The sequence below is a fragment of the Adiantum capillus-veneris genome, chromosome 14 (assembly GCF_014529385.1).
Source record: "Adiantum capillus-veneris isolate H3 chromosome 14, ASM1452938v2, whole genome shotgun sequence".
Classification (NCBI taxonomy): domain Eukaryota; kingdom Viridiplantae; phylum Streptophyta; class Polypodiopsida; order Polypodiales; family Pteridaceae; genus Adiantum; species Adiantum capillus-veneris.
The window spans coordinates 69847886-69862449 of record NC_140944.1 but is presented as its reverse complement, the minus strand read 5'-3'; the positions used below and the strand labels follow the sequence as shown (position 1 = coordinate 69862449).

Sequence of the window (14564 nt, the reverse complement as noted above, 5' to 3'; positions counted from 1 at the left end):
TGCTCAACATACCTAGGTTCTCTCTCTCTCTCTCTCTCTCTCTCTCTCTCTCTCTCTCTCTCTCTCTCTCTCTCTCTCTCTCTCTCTCTCTCTCTCTCTATCTATCTCTATACATGCTCAACATACCTAGGTTCTCTGACATCCCAAGGGTAAAGATTAGGTCATTATAGGGAATGTGGGGGTTTTCCATATGGTGTTTAGATAGAGATGTTCTACAACAGAACCGAGTGTTACGAACCACAGGACATCAAGGGCTCCAATGGTGATCTTAGGAGACATTACATTCAGATACAAGGGTAGGAGGGAAGGGATGGATGAGTTGGTTTTCTTAATTCTAATGGTGAAGGAATTATCGGCTTGAATGCTTGGGATGCCTGATGGTAATAGTCAAAGGGTAGATTGGTGGGATGGATGGTAGAGATTAGAGAGGAAGAGAGAGACATTAGACTTTAGTATACAAAAGTAGACAAAGAGATGTAGATTAAAAGGAGGATTTTAGATTGAGAGAGAGAGAGAGAGAGAGAGAGAGAGAGAGAGAGAGAGAGAGATGTGATCGGCCCTTTGGCACGGTACACCATCTGGAAGCAAGAGAATCACTCCGTGCTCCGTCTATCATGTGTAGCTCTAATCTTTTCTAGAGAGAGAGAGAGATGATTGAAAAGTTGAGAAACAAACCCCTTCACTCTTTATCAAATATTTTTTGGTAGTTATAATAGAGAGAAGAACCAACGCTTGCCAATCCTCGTCTTGCAGTACACGATCTCCTAGAAGAGTTTAAGTTGGTGGTGTAGTGACATGCCGGTGCTCATGTATATTGTACCTTTCCTCCTCTTGCATGGACACTTCAAACATTCTGAGGATTTTGGAATAAAAGTCAGGTAGGAGAGCCCTCGTGCCAACACTAGCTTTATGTGACATTTGTTCTATGACATTTTGGTGTAATTTCAAAAGGTTATGTGGCCTTTGTTCTATGGCATTTTGATATATTTTTGTTGATGGTAGGAGAGTTTAGTTGGATTTGACTCTCCCCCCCCCCCCCCCCCCCCCCCCCCACCTCTCTCTCTCTCTCTCTCTCTCTCTCTCTCTCTCTCTCTCTCTCTCTCTCTCTCTCTCTCTCTCTCTTTGTGTGTGTGTGTGTGTGTGTGTGTTTGCGCAGGCATGTTCTTGCTCGGAAAGCTATGTTGTTGCCGACACTTGCGCAACAAATTCAGCCTTGGTCTCTTATGTTTGTGCACCTTGGTCAGCATGTTGTTACTCCCTTTTTTGGCCATTGGCAACCATCTATCTGGGAGGTGGTTTTTGGCCAGATGGAAGGGTACATTCCTGGATTCCCTCTTGCTTCCACTTTAGTGTCTGCCTGGAAAGAGGTTATGATTCATCTTTCATGGAATCCTCGGTGGGAAGGTGATTCAATTAGTTTGGAGAGCCTCCATTGGAGCCGTGCATTTTCTCTTACTTTGGTCGATCGCTCCCCTCGCCAAGCTTACTTTCTCTCTGGCCGTGGTGTTTATGTGGTTGAGGATGTAGTTGATGAGGCTAGATATACTTTTGAGTTTCCCCTTACCGCTCGCCGTTTTGGATTGGTACGCATTATCGTCAGTTTTGGAGAGAACTTCACTGTATGCTGCTTGAATTTGTGACAGTTTCGCCATTACCTGATGGTGATCGCATCTCTGATTGGGATCTTCGGGAAATGCCTTTTTGAGATATTTATGCTGGTTGCATTTATGCTCTTCTTCTACCACAATCATGGCTTGCTGATCATTGTAATGATCTTTGGCACATGCATAAATCTGATCTCTGGTGGAGGAAGCTTCTCTCTGCCTTGTGGGAAATCCATTTGCCGTTAAAAGAGCGATTGTTTCTTTGGTGCTGTTTGCTTGGAGTGCTTCCTATTGGCACTTTTCTTAGGGCACGTCATATTCGCCCTTCCTCTTGCATCCATTGCTCCAATGCAGAAGAGGATATTTGCCACTTGTTGTCGGATTGCTGCACTACTAGAGATTTCCTTTGTTGTGTATCGGCCTGTATGCAGCTCTGTTTTCCTGGGGTTGTTTTTCACAAACGATTCCGGGTATTTGGCATTTTCTCATCGACATTACAACGGTTTGCGCTCTTCTTTATGCGGGTCAGATATACTGGGCTTATTGGACCCTGTGGAGTTAGTGTAATGCATGCATGTTTCGTCATACTCATGCAGACCCGTTCCCACTCTTCAAGCTTTCCCTCAGGCAATCGTTACGATTTGCTTTGGAAGTTGGTGATATTACTACAGAGATACATCGGCTTTCCTATGACTATTTTTGGCTACTCTGTACAGCTGAGTAGTTCTGTGTTCTTCACATTGTATATTACCCTTTTGGTGGGTTTTCCTCGCTTTGAGGTTTCCCACTGGTAAATTAATCAAATAGATATACAAAAAAAAAAGTGTGTGCGCACTTCCTTGTTGTTGAGTCACTCATAATGAAATGCCATCCAGAACTTTGGCAATTGTGTTCTTTTGAAATCCCCACAGAGACATTGTTAATTGCACATCCAAAAGAGAGGTGCTTGATTGATGGAAGGTTGTAGTGCGCGGAGCAGCAAGAATAGCTTATTAGAGAGAAGCAATTTAGCAAAAAAAATTGCTTATCTTTAATCTAATCTAACTATAATAATGTAATGCCGGAGAGAGCGGGTTGTGGAAAGTGCCACGTGGCTGACGGAGCGATCAACCGAACAATCAACACCCTTTTCTTTTACTTATTATAATAATAATAAAAAGGTTACTATGGAACCATCGTCGATGTGATAAGACCAAGTGCTTACAACTTTATGCGCTCTCTCTCCCCCCCTCCCCAATACCTACGTACGATTTCACACACCTGTGCCATTCAAAGACGTCACTTGTGGCTCATTGTTGTGAGACCTATCCACTCAACAGGCAACACGTTGGAAGAGGTTTGCACCCCTTCTTTTCTATATAAAATACATAAGCTAAACTAATCTCCACAACTCCTCTGATCCAAGGGTGGAGGAGCGTTATTAGTGTGCTATTCACATACTCTCATAGTCCTTGCTGTTTTGGACTGCTCCCCCCATCACAACTCGCCCTCGTTCACCAACAATACCTTCCCCCATCACCATTGCGCACCAGCAACCCTTTGCAAAGTGGTCACTCTCAAGATTCTTCTTTCGAGGAGACCTTACTATCTATAATTTTTGATGTGAAGCAAGCCCTGTGAGAGAGAGAGAGAGAGAGAGAGAGAGAGAGAGAGAGAGAGAGAGAGAGAGAGAGAGAGAGAGCACGTAACTTCAACACGCAAGAAGGAAAATTGAAGGTGCGTGGGTTGAGTGTCAGTGAGCTTTTGTGAGCCTTGGCCTGCTGGCTCTCTTAGAGCCTACACTTTGCAGCGTCTTTGGTAGACAACAAGGCTGTATGGGCGGGAAGACTTGGTGTCAAAGACAAAGAACGGTTTGGCAATGTGATTGGTTTTTGTCATTTGCAACTTCCAAATCTTATCGGTAAAAAAGATGCGTGACAAATGGCCACCTCCCTCAACACACTCAAGTGTCACGTCAATTTGAATGGGGAGGCATAAATAAGAGACATGTTTATTACAAAGGAACCGGAAATTTGGCAGTAGTAGCAGCCTCTCTGGATTTTGATACGTGTGGTTTTCCCGCTTTGGGTAACCATTTAGAATTCGACATGTGGGGCATTTGCACCGCTCATATTTTTTGTGACAAGGTCTCTGCGATTGCTAACACGGTGAGGTGGAAAGCTCATTTGATGTGCGGTAGGCTATTCTAAAGCTTGCTTGCAAGCTAAGAGCGATCATATTTATACTCGAGACCTTGTATACCCTGAGGTATAGAAAGGTGCAATACACTCTTATCAGGTGTCTTTTTGTGGACAGAAGGGCATATGTTGATGGTGGAAAGAAAGGCATAGCTAGTACCGATGCAAGAATAGGCTAAAGCCCAATGATGTGACTAGGCCTACCATGTTCAAATGGAGCATCACTTTCTCCCCACCATCAACATACGCCCTTATGTTTTAAAAATCCGCCCGACAAGAGTGCATCATACCTTTCTATCCCAAAGGGTATACAAGCTCTTGAGTATAAATCTGATTGCTCTACAAGTAAGCTGTAGAATAACATGCCGTACGTCAAGGTAGCTTTTCACTTATTTCGTGTCAACAATCGTAGAGACCTTGTCACCAAATATATGAACAATGCAAATGCCTCACATATCTAATTTTAATTGATTACTCAAAGCGAGCAAGCCACACACATTGAAATCTAGAAAGGCCGCTACAACTACAAAAATGTCGGCACATTTGCATGCACGCATGCGCGAGCGCGCACACACACACACACACACAGTTGGAGATAGCTGCAGCGTATTGCCTGCACATCCCTTGGCTCTAAATCGATTCACGCAACATAAAATCATGTAGCTCTCTCTCTTTATATCTCTTTACATGCTCAACATACCTAGGTTCTCTCTCTCTCTCTCTCTCTCTCTCTTTTTATCTCTTTACATGCTTGACGTACCTAGGTTCTATGACATCCCAAAGGCAAAAAGTAGGTGGTTGTAGGGAGTGTGGGGGTTTCTCATGTGGTGTTTAGATAGAGATGATCTAAAATACAAGTGAGTGTTAAGAACCACAGGGCATCAAGGGCTCAATGAGGCAATGGTGATCTTGGGAGACATTACATTTAGATACAAAGGTAGGAGGTAAGGGATGTATGAGTCGGTTTGCTTAATGCTAATGGTGAAAGAATGATGGGCTCACATGCTTGGTATACCTGCTGGTAATAGTCAAAGGGTAGATTGGTGGGATGGATGGTAGAGGTTAGAGAGGAAGAGAGAGACATTAGACTTTAGTATACAAAAGTAGACAAAGAGATGTAGATTAAAAGGAGGATTTTAGTTTGAGAGTGAGAGAGAGAGAGAGAGAGAGAGAGAGAGAGAGAGTTGTGATCATCCCTTTAGCGCGGTACACCACCTCGAAGCAGGAGAATTGCTTTGTGCTCCGTCTATCATATGTAACTCAAATTTTTGCTAGAGAGAGAGAGAGAGATGATTGAAAAGTAGAGATTCACTCTTCATCAAAAACAAATTGGTAGCTCGAGTAGAGAGGAGAACCAACTCTTGCCAATCCTCATCTTGTAGTACAGGATCTCATACAATTTTAAGTTGGCGTTGCAGTGACATGCCAGTGCTCAGTGTATATTGTACCTTTCCTCCTCTTGCATGGAATTTTCAGACATTCTGAAGATTTTGGAATAAAAGTACGTAGGAGGGCCCTGCTGCCAACACTGGCTTTGTATGACATTTGTTCTATGAAATTTTGGTGCAATTTCACAAGATTATGTGGCCTTTTGTTCTATGGCATTTTGATGTAATTTTGTCAGTGGTAGGAGAGTTTAGTTGGATTTGTCTCTTCCCCCACCCCCTAAACTAAGGTTGAGAAGATTCCCCCCCCCCCCCCCCCCCCAACAAAAAAAAAAAAAAAAAAACTAAGGTTGAGAAGAGACGTATCTTTACCCTTCGTTTTTGTCTCCTCTTTTGTATATTATTTATTCAGACCCCTGCCAATGTCTTTGCGTTATCTTCTTTGAGCCCTCAACATACTCGCTAGAGCTACAAATGTTGCACCAACTGCACATGTCGATGATGCAATTCTTGAATGCAAAAGAGAGAGAGTGTCATGTATCAAAGCCTTCATTTATTGGCCCTCCCAATGCATCTGCTATCCCACTAAGCCCACCACAATTGGAAACACAACCCTCTACCAGCCATTTCCCCACGTTCACCTCCGTAGCTAGCTGGCTTCCATCTTCTCTTTTGCCTCGCCCAAAATCTCTTATATTGACAACCTTTTGTGAAGCTTACCTGCTCTGTCCCTGTGGAAATCAATAGCCAATAATACTAAGGATTAGCAGCTCAGCATTGAACATTCTCTTAATAGTGTATTAGCTTCTCAAGCGATGAGATTGCATATTATGCATGCTAGAGCATGTCCACATAGAACCCCTCTACGGAATAGGTACATGCAGTAGTTTAACATCAATATAACATATTGTTATGCTAGCGTGGGGCATGGGGAGTGTAGCTGTCTGTGGTTGGCCTTGCAAGTCCACATTGAGCCCCTACTAGGCCCCATATTTGAGAGCGACTGCCTCTGGTTTTCTTGCATCATGGACTCATCCCGGATTTGCCTCACGTAACAACACCGTCCGTTTTGCACATAAAATGCTCCTGCTTGATGATCACCTTGCTCGTACGACCTGAACATGTGTACCCAGTATAGCCCATGACTCTTGGCATCTACCTCCACATTATCACCAATGCGGTTTTGTTAAACCTCTCTCCATAGCAGCGCAAGATTTATACCAAGGGTATGAGTCTCACTCCATATGTGATCTCCTAGACTTCCATTTTGTTATTATATGCAAGAAGTTAACACCCTAGTTGTGAGGGTTCTCTCTCTCTCTCTCTCTCTCTCTCTCTCACACACACACACACACACACACACACACACACACACACACACACACAAAAGGAGCTTTGGACCAACACTCATGCAGCAAAAAAATATAATATAGTTGGGTGTTTGCTAGCTTAAACTAGCAAGTGCGAGAATTTTCTAGATATAAAGTCTCTCACTATATGGGAAGTGACTTACCATATAGCAAGTGCACATTTCCCACATGGAAAGTGTATGGTAAATCAATCACCACATAGTGAGAAATTGCTAGTTAGATCCCAACTAGCAAATTCTCTCGATTGCTAGTTTGCACTCCTAGTTTAATCTAGCAATAATCTAGCTAATAGGACGTCTTATATGTTACATAGCAAAAGGTAAAAATGTACAATCTAGCAATAAATTTAAAAATATCCAGTTGGTTTATCGTGTTTAGAACTTATAATTAACTTTGTATATATATATATATATATATATATATATATATATATATATATATATATATATATATATATATAGAGAGAGAGAGAGAGAGAGAGAGAGAGAGAGAGAGAGGGCTCAAAATTAAAACTCAAATTCTAAAGAGAAAACATTATGTTGCCGCAATTTGGCCATGTCATAAAATCTAAATCTAGTGTGCTATTGACTCTGACTTTAAAGACATAATTTCAGCCCTTACTTAGGGAGAGAAAGAAGAACCATTCTCAAGCAAAACGCTTTGGTTCTGCTCATACCTTCGACTAGGCATTGTTGCTCGAAGTTAGGCAGGGTATTGCTTGCAACTCTTGAGGATGAAGGTTGGTTGTCTTACGGGTAAACCTTCCTTGCGGTGTGCCTCATGTGAGCCATGGAAACAAGTGTTTACTGTGGATAATGGGATATATGGAAATAGAAACGTTATATAAGTGCCAAGGACATTATCATCGTTACTAAACATGGGATATAATATAAGACAGTTGCCACAATTAATTGAGTCGCTCATCATCATTGGAAAGAGTGCATCATTGTATGAAGGACACGTGCATACTCCATGTCGACTAGGGCACCAGGTCGACTATGTGATTGTCGCGGCACAATGCGATATGGGATGGGCCTTGATCAACCAAACCCCCTCCTCGTGTTGTGTCGCAACAAGGAAAAATGTCACGGCACACCGGGAGAAGGGGGAGTGTACCGTAGTCAGACGTTCTTATTGAGTTGTAGCGTGATACTCTTGATGGCACGCCACAACGTGATAAAGAGTGTCGCGCCACAACGCAATAGGGACCAACCATATTTTGGTGATGCCTCCTATCGCATTGTGGTATGACATTTTCATGTCATGTAACAACACAATAGGGACCACCCATATCGTGGGGATACTCCCTTTCGCGTTGTGGCATGATATTTGGATGTCTCACCACAATGCGATAGGGACCACCCATATCATGGACAAGCTTCCCTATCGCGTTGTGGCGCGATATTTGGATCTCGACGTCACAACGTGATAGGGACCACCCATATCATGGACGTGCCTCCCTATCGCGTTGTGGCATGGCATTTGGATGCCGCGTCACAACGTGATAGGGACCACCCATATCGTGAAGAGAGCTCCCTATCGCGTTGTGATGAGATATTTTTTGTCGCTACACAACACGAGCATGTCAACGGCTGTGTGACATAAACCTCCTACTCGCATTGTGGTGCAACACATTTTGATAAAAGCTCTTGCTTCATAACCAGTAACCAAAACAAGAAACAAAAACAAAGAGGTAGAGACAAATGAACAAGATATGAAGACATTTGTATTATCTTCAAGGACCCCATTACACAAGACTAAGAGGTGATCAATGCACTATCTTGTTTGTCCGTTTCAATTATTCTTCCTCCTCCTTTATCTTTGGTGGTTTCTTATCCTCCGTCTTTGCAGTACTATTTTCCCCAGCCTTTGCCTTTTGGTTTCCTTTGTTTTTCTTCTTCAGCTCATTTCGAAGAGCTTTTGCCTCAGCTAGCATTTTCACGACCTCCTTCATTTCCGCCATCATCGTTTAAGAAAGCTTCACCTTTCCTCTCTTCTTGTCCTCCATACCTGCGTTGTGTAGATGTACATGTGAACGAGTTCTGTAGTGTGCAGTCAAGGTGCTTTATATAGCTACGGTACTCACCCAACCAGGAAATGTGTCAAAGGGATGGTTGAGCTTGCCTCGGTCTTTGTGTTGCATTCATTGCACCGTTGGTGCAGCCAAAGTCGGTCCGCGCTATAAAGTGTGTTCTGCAGTGCAAAGGGTGTCAATAGGTGCATGGTAGAGGACTAAAGCCAGTGTGGGAGACCTCAACAGGACAGTGGCAACAAAAATGCATGCTTAAAGTGTTTTTCTAGGCCAGGGGGCCTCCGAAGTGGGTTAATTGGGATGGCAGGTCAAAGTGTTTGAGATGCGTGGAATGTGCCCCGAAGTGTGGTATTCGAGATGCTCTAGAAGCTCGTTCAGACAGCTCGTCAAACGGAGTTTCGGTGTGAAAGATATGCCAATCCGAAGATGGAAGGCTTCGTAGATCCCGACGGGTAGGGCAGGTACAGATAGGTAGACAGAATCGTGATCAATGGATATACGTGAAGTGTTTGAGATGTGAAGCATGCCGGTTTTTTCGGTTCGCCATTCGGAGCTCAAACGAGCAAGTTATGGCCTGTGGAAAGTTTGTCGAGGCTCGGGTGCGTGCTCACCGGGCCATGTTGGTAAGCGCGTCGACAGGCATGTTTTTAGGGCTCACCAAGATTTTGGAAAGTGGCATGCAATATGGAAAGCCGACCGAAGTTTATGGCTCGCTGATCGAATTCATGGTCAGCAGGATATGCGTACTTCAAGTTGATAATCAATCGCGACAGGGGGACAACTCGATTTTCTTACCACTTGCGACTTGGTGTTCGAGGGGGTGAACTGACCGAAAGCGGAAAAGTTTTCAAGATCAGGGGTTGGCCGGGGCAGCTTGGCGAGGAAGGGATTCAAAAGGTCCGGGCACACGGAGCACCGACGGCACATGAATCAAATACTTGAGGTTTCCTTGTTTTGTAAATTGTAAAAGAAAAGGGTGGCTGGACTCTCCTGAATGAGAAGGAAAATGAGTTCAAGGCTCTTTAAAGAAAGGCAAGCTTGAGTTTGAGTAAGAAAAAGGAAATACACAAGGCACAGGTAGGTGCGCCCAATTTTGCAAAAAGGAGAATCTCGTGAGATGCTCTTGATATCTTCGAGGAGAAAAGAGGGAGGGACGACACGTGTAGAGAGAGAGAGAGAGAGAGAGAGAGAGAGGAGATCATATTTTGGCATGTCGGCAGCGAGGGATAGGTAGATGTTTCGAGGTCGTCCTCTGTCTCTCCGTCGTCTGCGCAGAGAGGCGTGCACTGTGCAGCCTAAGTCCCATGGGGTCCTCTGTCTCTCCGTCGTCTACGCAGAGAGGGGTGCACGCAGCTTTCTCTTTCTATCTCTCGTGCAGACGAAAAGGCAGAGTAAGGGGGTGCATGGAGCATAAGCAATCCTTGGGGAACATGGAAATGGGAGGATCGACAGGTTTCTGACGAGTCTTCAAAGGAGTGTTGGCATTGCTGGCTATTGACAGAGGAAGGGGCTCACGGTGCCAAGCACGTGAACGAGAGCTCTGGAGTAGGAGACGACTGTTGGCTATTGGCAGAGGAAGGTGCTCATGGTGCCAAACGCGTGAATGAGAGCTGTAGAGCAGGAGACGAACTAGGTAGCACGTTTACTGCAAGGCACGAGCTAGCTGGACTCTTTGTAGTGCATCGACGACCTCGCGAGGGGTTTAGAGAACCCTGCAATGGCAGTAAACAAGGTAGGACAGAGCCTTGAACTACTATGTGAGAACAAGCTCTCGATCGAAGCAGGACCAGTGTGCGTGGGAACGAGGCGGCAAACTCAACTTTTTTGTTTTTGGGTCAGGAATCTGACGAGATTCCTATTAATAAGAGGGCGTAGACCGAGTAGTTTTCCCAGCGCCGGGCACAGCAGCGCCCGGCGCTATTGCTTAAAAAGAAAGTTTTTTTTTTCCCTTATGAAGCTAAGAGGTAAAAGTGATTAAGAAAGAAGGCAACGTTTTTTCGAGAGGAGGAAGGCCTTTCTTTTGGCAAGCAAGGGGAAGAGGAGGGATATGGAAAAAATGAAGAAGGGTTTTTCTCGGGTGTTGGACAGTTGAAGCCGGCACGAAAGGCATGGTTCGTGAAGCGGCGCGAAGAGAGCGAGCGCTTTGCAAAAGAAGAGGCCAGCGAGGGCTGCCAAGAGAGAAGCAGCTTCTGTTGAAGTGAAGCCAACAATGGATTTTATGTCGAGTTGTGTGCCGACAGGATCGAGCTTCGAGGGATGTGTATACCCCTCAGTACGGATTGCTGGTGTGGCCTAGAGTAAGCAGTGCGGATCTTGTACAGGGTGTTTTTCATTGAAGGAAAGTTGTCATTGCCGTTTTTTTGGCGTCGTCTCTCGCCCCTTCCCCCCTTTCTTCTTTGCTCGTCTCCAGGGTGCGTGGTGTCGGTGTGTGTGAGCGTGTGCGTCTCCCCAACCCCCTGTGTGTGTGAGAGAGAAAGAGAGAGAGTGTTGAGTTGTGGAAGTGCGGAAAGTGGACCAGATCGGTGTGATCGCTGTCCGAGTATTGTGTAGGCGTGTGTGCGTTGGGCGAAGAGCAGGCGAGGCCCTGCTAACGTGAAGTGCGTTTTTGAAGGTGTTTTTGAGAGGACAGGGGTGCTGTGAATACCCTGAGCTATATAGGTGCCATTGCGTGTGTGTCGGGTGTGTTCCCGATTCCCCCTCTCCACCGTTACTAATGCAATCATAAGGGTGGCTAAAATTACCTAGTCGAGTTCCTGAGGAGTCTATATATAGGAGGCCCGTTAGTCCCCCCTTTGTACTCCCTAGTGTTAGCCAGTGCCTTCCTACCTTCACCCTAACCAACAACCCAAGTTTTCTTACCTCTCTCCACAAATGGATCCTTTTCAGATCGAGATAGAGGAGGAGCTTCCTTGCTCTAACGAGGCACCCAAAGACAAGCTATACTATTTTCTCTATAGAATTGGGCTTCAATAGCGAGAGTAGGAATTCAAGCCTATTTGCAACCCTACCTTCTCATTGCAAGAGTTTTTGGCTTCTGAATCACATTTCCTTGCAGAGTTTCATCAGACATATGAGCAACAGACGATGAACGGCACATTTGAGTTTGGGGCTTGTCGATATGTTCATATAAAGGATATCAACTTTGATCGTTTAAAGAAAGATATTTTCTACAGCCTCAAGTTTCCATTGCAGTCTTGTAGGAATGACATCAGATGTCCCGTATATAATCAAAAGTGTCGAGTTGCAGAATACTATGCTGGCTTCATACTCTTTTTGAATGTTAATCTGGACGATCCCAGGACACAATAGAGGAGGCCGAGAGCAGTCACCATTCAGTCAATGGTGGGGAGTTGGTGTAACCACTAAGTGGTGCTTTGCGTGTTTCAGAAGGTGTTCAGTTACAAGAGGGAGCTTTGCCAACAAATGTGCTCCCTACCGTCCCCATCAGTGATCATCCTTATGTAATGCTTAATGACATCATGGAACTGTTTGACTTGAGAGAGGACTATTTCCTTGCTATAGTTGCTCAAAATCTACAAGAGGATGGTAGTATAATCGACCGTGCCGATGACAAGTATTATGCCATGGATTCTCATGTAACAACGGGTGAGTTTATTGAACCAACAGAGGCACTATCAATGATAAACAAGAATGCAGCCGCATGTGCCACGATGCTTCCAACGGAGTCGAAGTTCATGACGATACAAGAAAGGCTTGGAATCATAGAGATGGAAAGAATTGCTCCATCAACAACATTGACACCGTCCTTGTCATGCCAAGGGTAGGACTAGGCGGGCATGGCCCTGGCAACGTGCCGGACACACATGCAGTAAAGGGGTCTATATATGGAAGAGGGCCAAGGGCCTATATGTAGGATGGTTGGGAGGTTATTCTCATGTCTATCTACCCTATGGTCTCACATTGGTATCATAGCTCAAGGAGCGGTGAGCTATGGAAGAGGGGGAAAGCAGGCATGATCTTTTTTCTTCTCTCTCTCTCTCTCTCTCTCTCTCTCTCTCTCTCTCTCTCTCTCTCTCTCTCTCTCTCTCAGCTTACGAATCAAGGGAAAAGCTACCTGCTATGAGGGTCATGCAAAGCATGCATGGAGTATGCAAAGAGGAAAAATTGAGGAGCAGGTGGACGTGGGCAGGTGCTCTTGTGTCGGGGAGGGGTCGAAAGTCAACCACGACGAAGTTACACCAAGAGCATCTCATTGGGATCGCCAAACTGAACCAGTGATTTTTTGTCACTGTAGCACATGCAAGGGAACCCCCAAACGCTTACTCCCATCATCTCTTCTCTGCGCACAGGCTGCGGCCATCATTACAATGTTTTTTGTTTATGCCATCTCACTTTACGAGAATGCCCTAAGTTGGGCACCCTACCCCATAGGGGTCGTCCCCATGACCATCGAGGCTTAGCATACGCCGACAAGATGCTTTTGATAGCTTTGATGTACAAAATCCGTGGGTGGCTGCAGGAAATTGCCTATGTAGGAAATTGCAAAAACTTAGGGACTTATCCCATGGTGGACAGGCCAAGCAAGCAGTCCGTGGATGGCAGCACAAATGATTGCAGCGATCAAATTAGTATGGCATGCAACCATGGCATGTACAACTCTACAAGGCGAGGCCATTGTTATCCCATGTTGCGGCTAAGGCAACACAAAATCCATGAAGGGGAATCAAGCCTGGCCATTGGCAAACTGCATTTGTATTGCAAGAAAACCACATTCGTATTGCAGCAATGATATGGATGATCGGCACACGAATAGTGCCAAGCTTCTATGAGTTTGCAAATCATAGTGATCGAGTCGAGCAAGTTGAGCAAGGCTTGAGCTTTAACGGGCAAATAAAAAAGGTTGCTGAACTGGAGTCTAAGCAGATGCGACGATAAGGACATGCATAATATTCATTTAGAAGCACGGTTTTCTTTTCTTGTACTCAGGGGATAATACCTACCCACAACTAGGTGTATGCTATGAGAATCTTGAGTTGGGGACTATTTACCACTGTATGGGATAATCATTCCATACTGCTATTATGTCTTGGATGAGTACCAACTATAGTATGACAAGTTCAAGCAAGGCCTATGACTTGTCATCCACATTTCTTCTCGCCTACCTTTGCTTGGCATGGGTGACAGTTTGATGAACCAACAAACGTATCTCTAATTAGAGCTTCAATCGATTAAGATGGTCTTATATAGTCAAGGACAACCGTAATCAAGCTAAGCAGGTACACATTCATACCTTGCAAGTAATTTTATGCTTCACAATATGATGTACAAGTAGACAATGTCCATTATTTGTGAATGATTGACAAGGTCAACTCTCTTTGCTATGACATCTATCACCAATAGCATTTATTGGCAATGAGGCCAGATGTATTTATGTGAAGCGCGGCTTCACTTTCGGCATATTGTATGGAAACTTCCCATGTTTGGAGTATGCTATGAGCACACGACCTTGGGGAATTTCTCCATATGTTTGTAGCGTTTTTCAAGGGGTGTATATGATACACACGACAACTCTCTCTTGTGTAGCAGAATTGGCTAGGAGCCAAATTCAAACGAGCTTATCTTTGAAATTTCCAGGCAACGGGTTACATTCGATTCCAGTTTTTCTTGTTTTTTCATGTTTCCACTTTTACTTGGAAATTATGGTTGCTATGCAAAGCAAAGTACTTTGGCAGTTTTACATGAAGTAAGGCTTATCCCTTGTGCCAAGAAACTGCCGATTGACTTGGAATCAAGGGCATTGGCACACAAGTTTGGGGAACTGGCCTAATAGGGATATCACCTCACAGAATCCCTACCAATCTAGCCAGTGCAAGGCACTTATGGTTTTGGGCTCTCACCTTTGAGGCCATCACTCTCGCCATGGGCTTATCACTCTGCATGCAAGGCATGCTAACCACGTGAAATGAACTCCATCACTTTTTGGTTTACGCTTCTGCTATAACACCAGACACTCTGTCAAGGACAAGATAAGTTCT

General features: G+C 44.6%; 1 pseudogene; it reads right to left on the bottom strand.

The window, feature by feature from the left end:
- Positions 1-8334: 8334 nt before the first annotated feature.
- Positions 8335-13279, bottom strand: LOC147442580 (uncharacterized; annotated as a pseudogene).
- Between the last annotated feature and the right edge of the window lie 1285 nt (positions 13280-14564).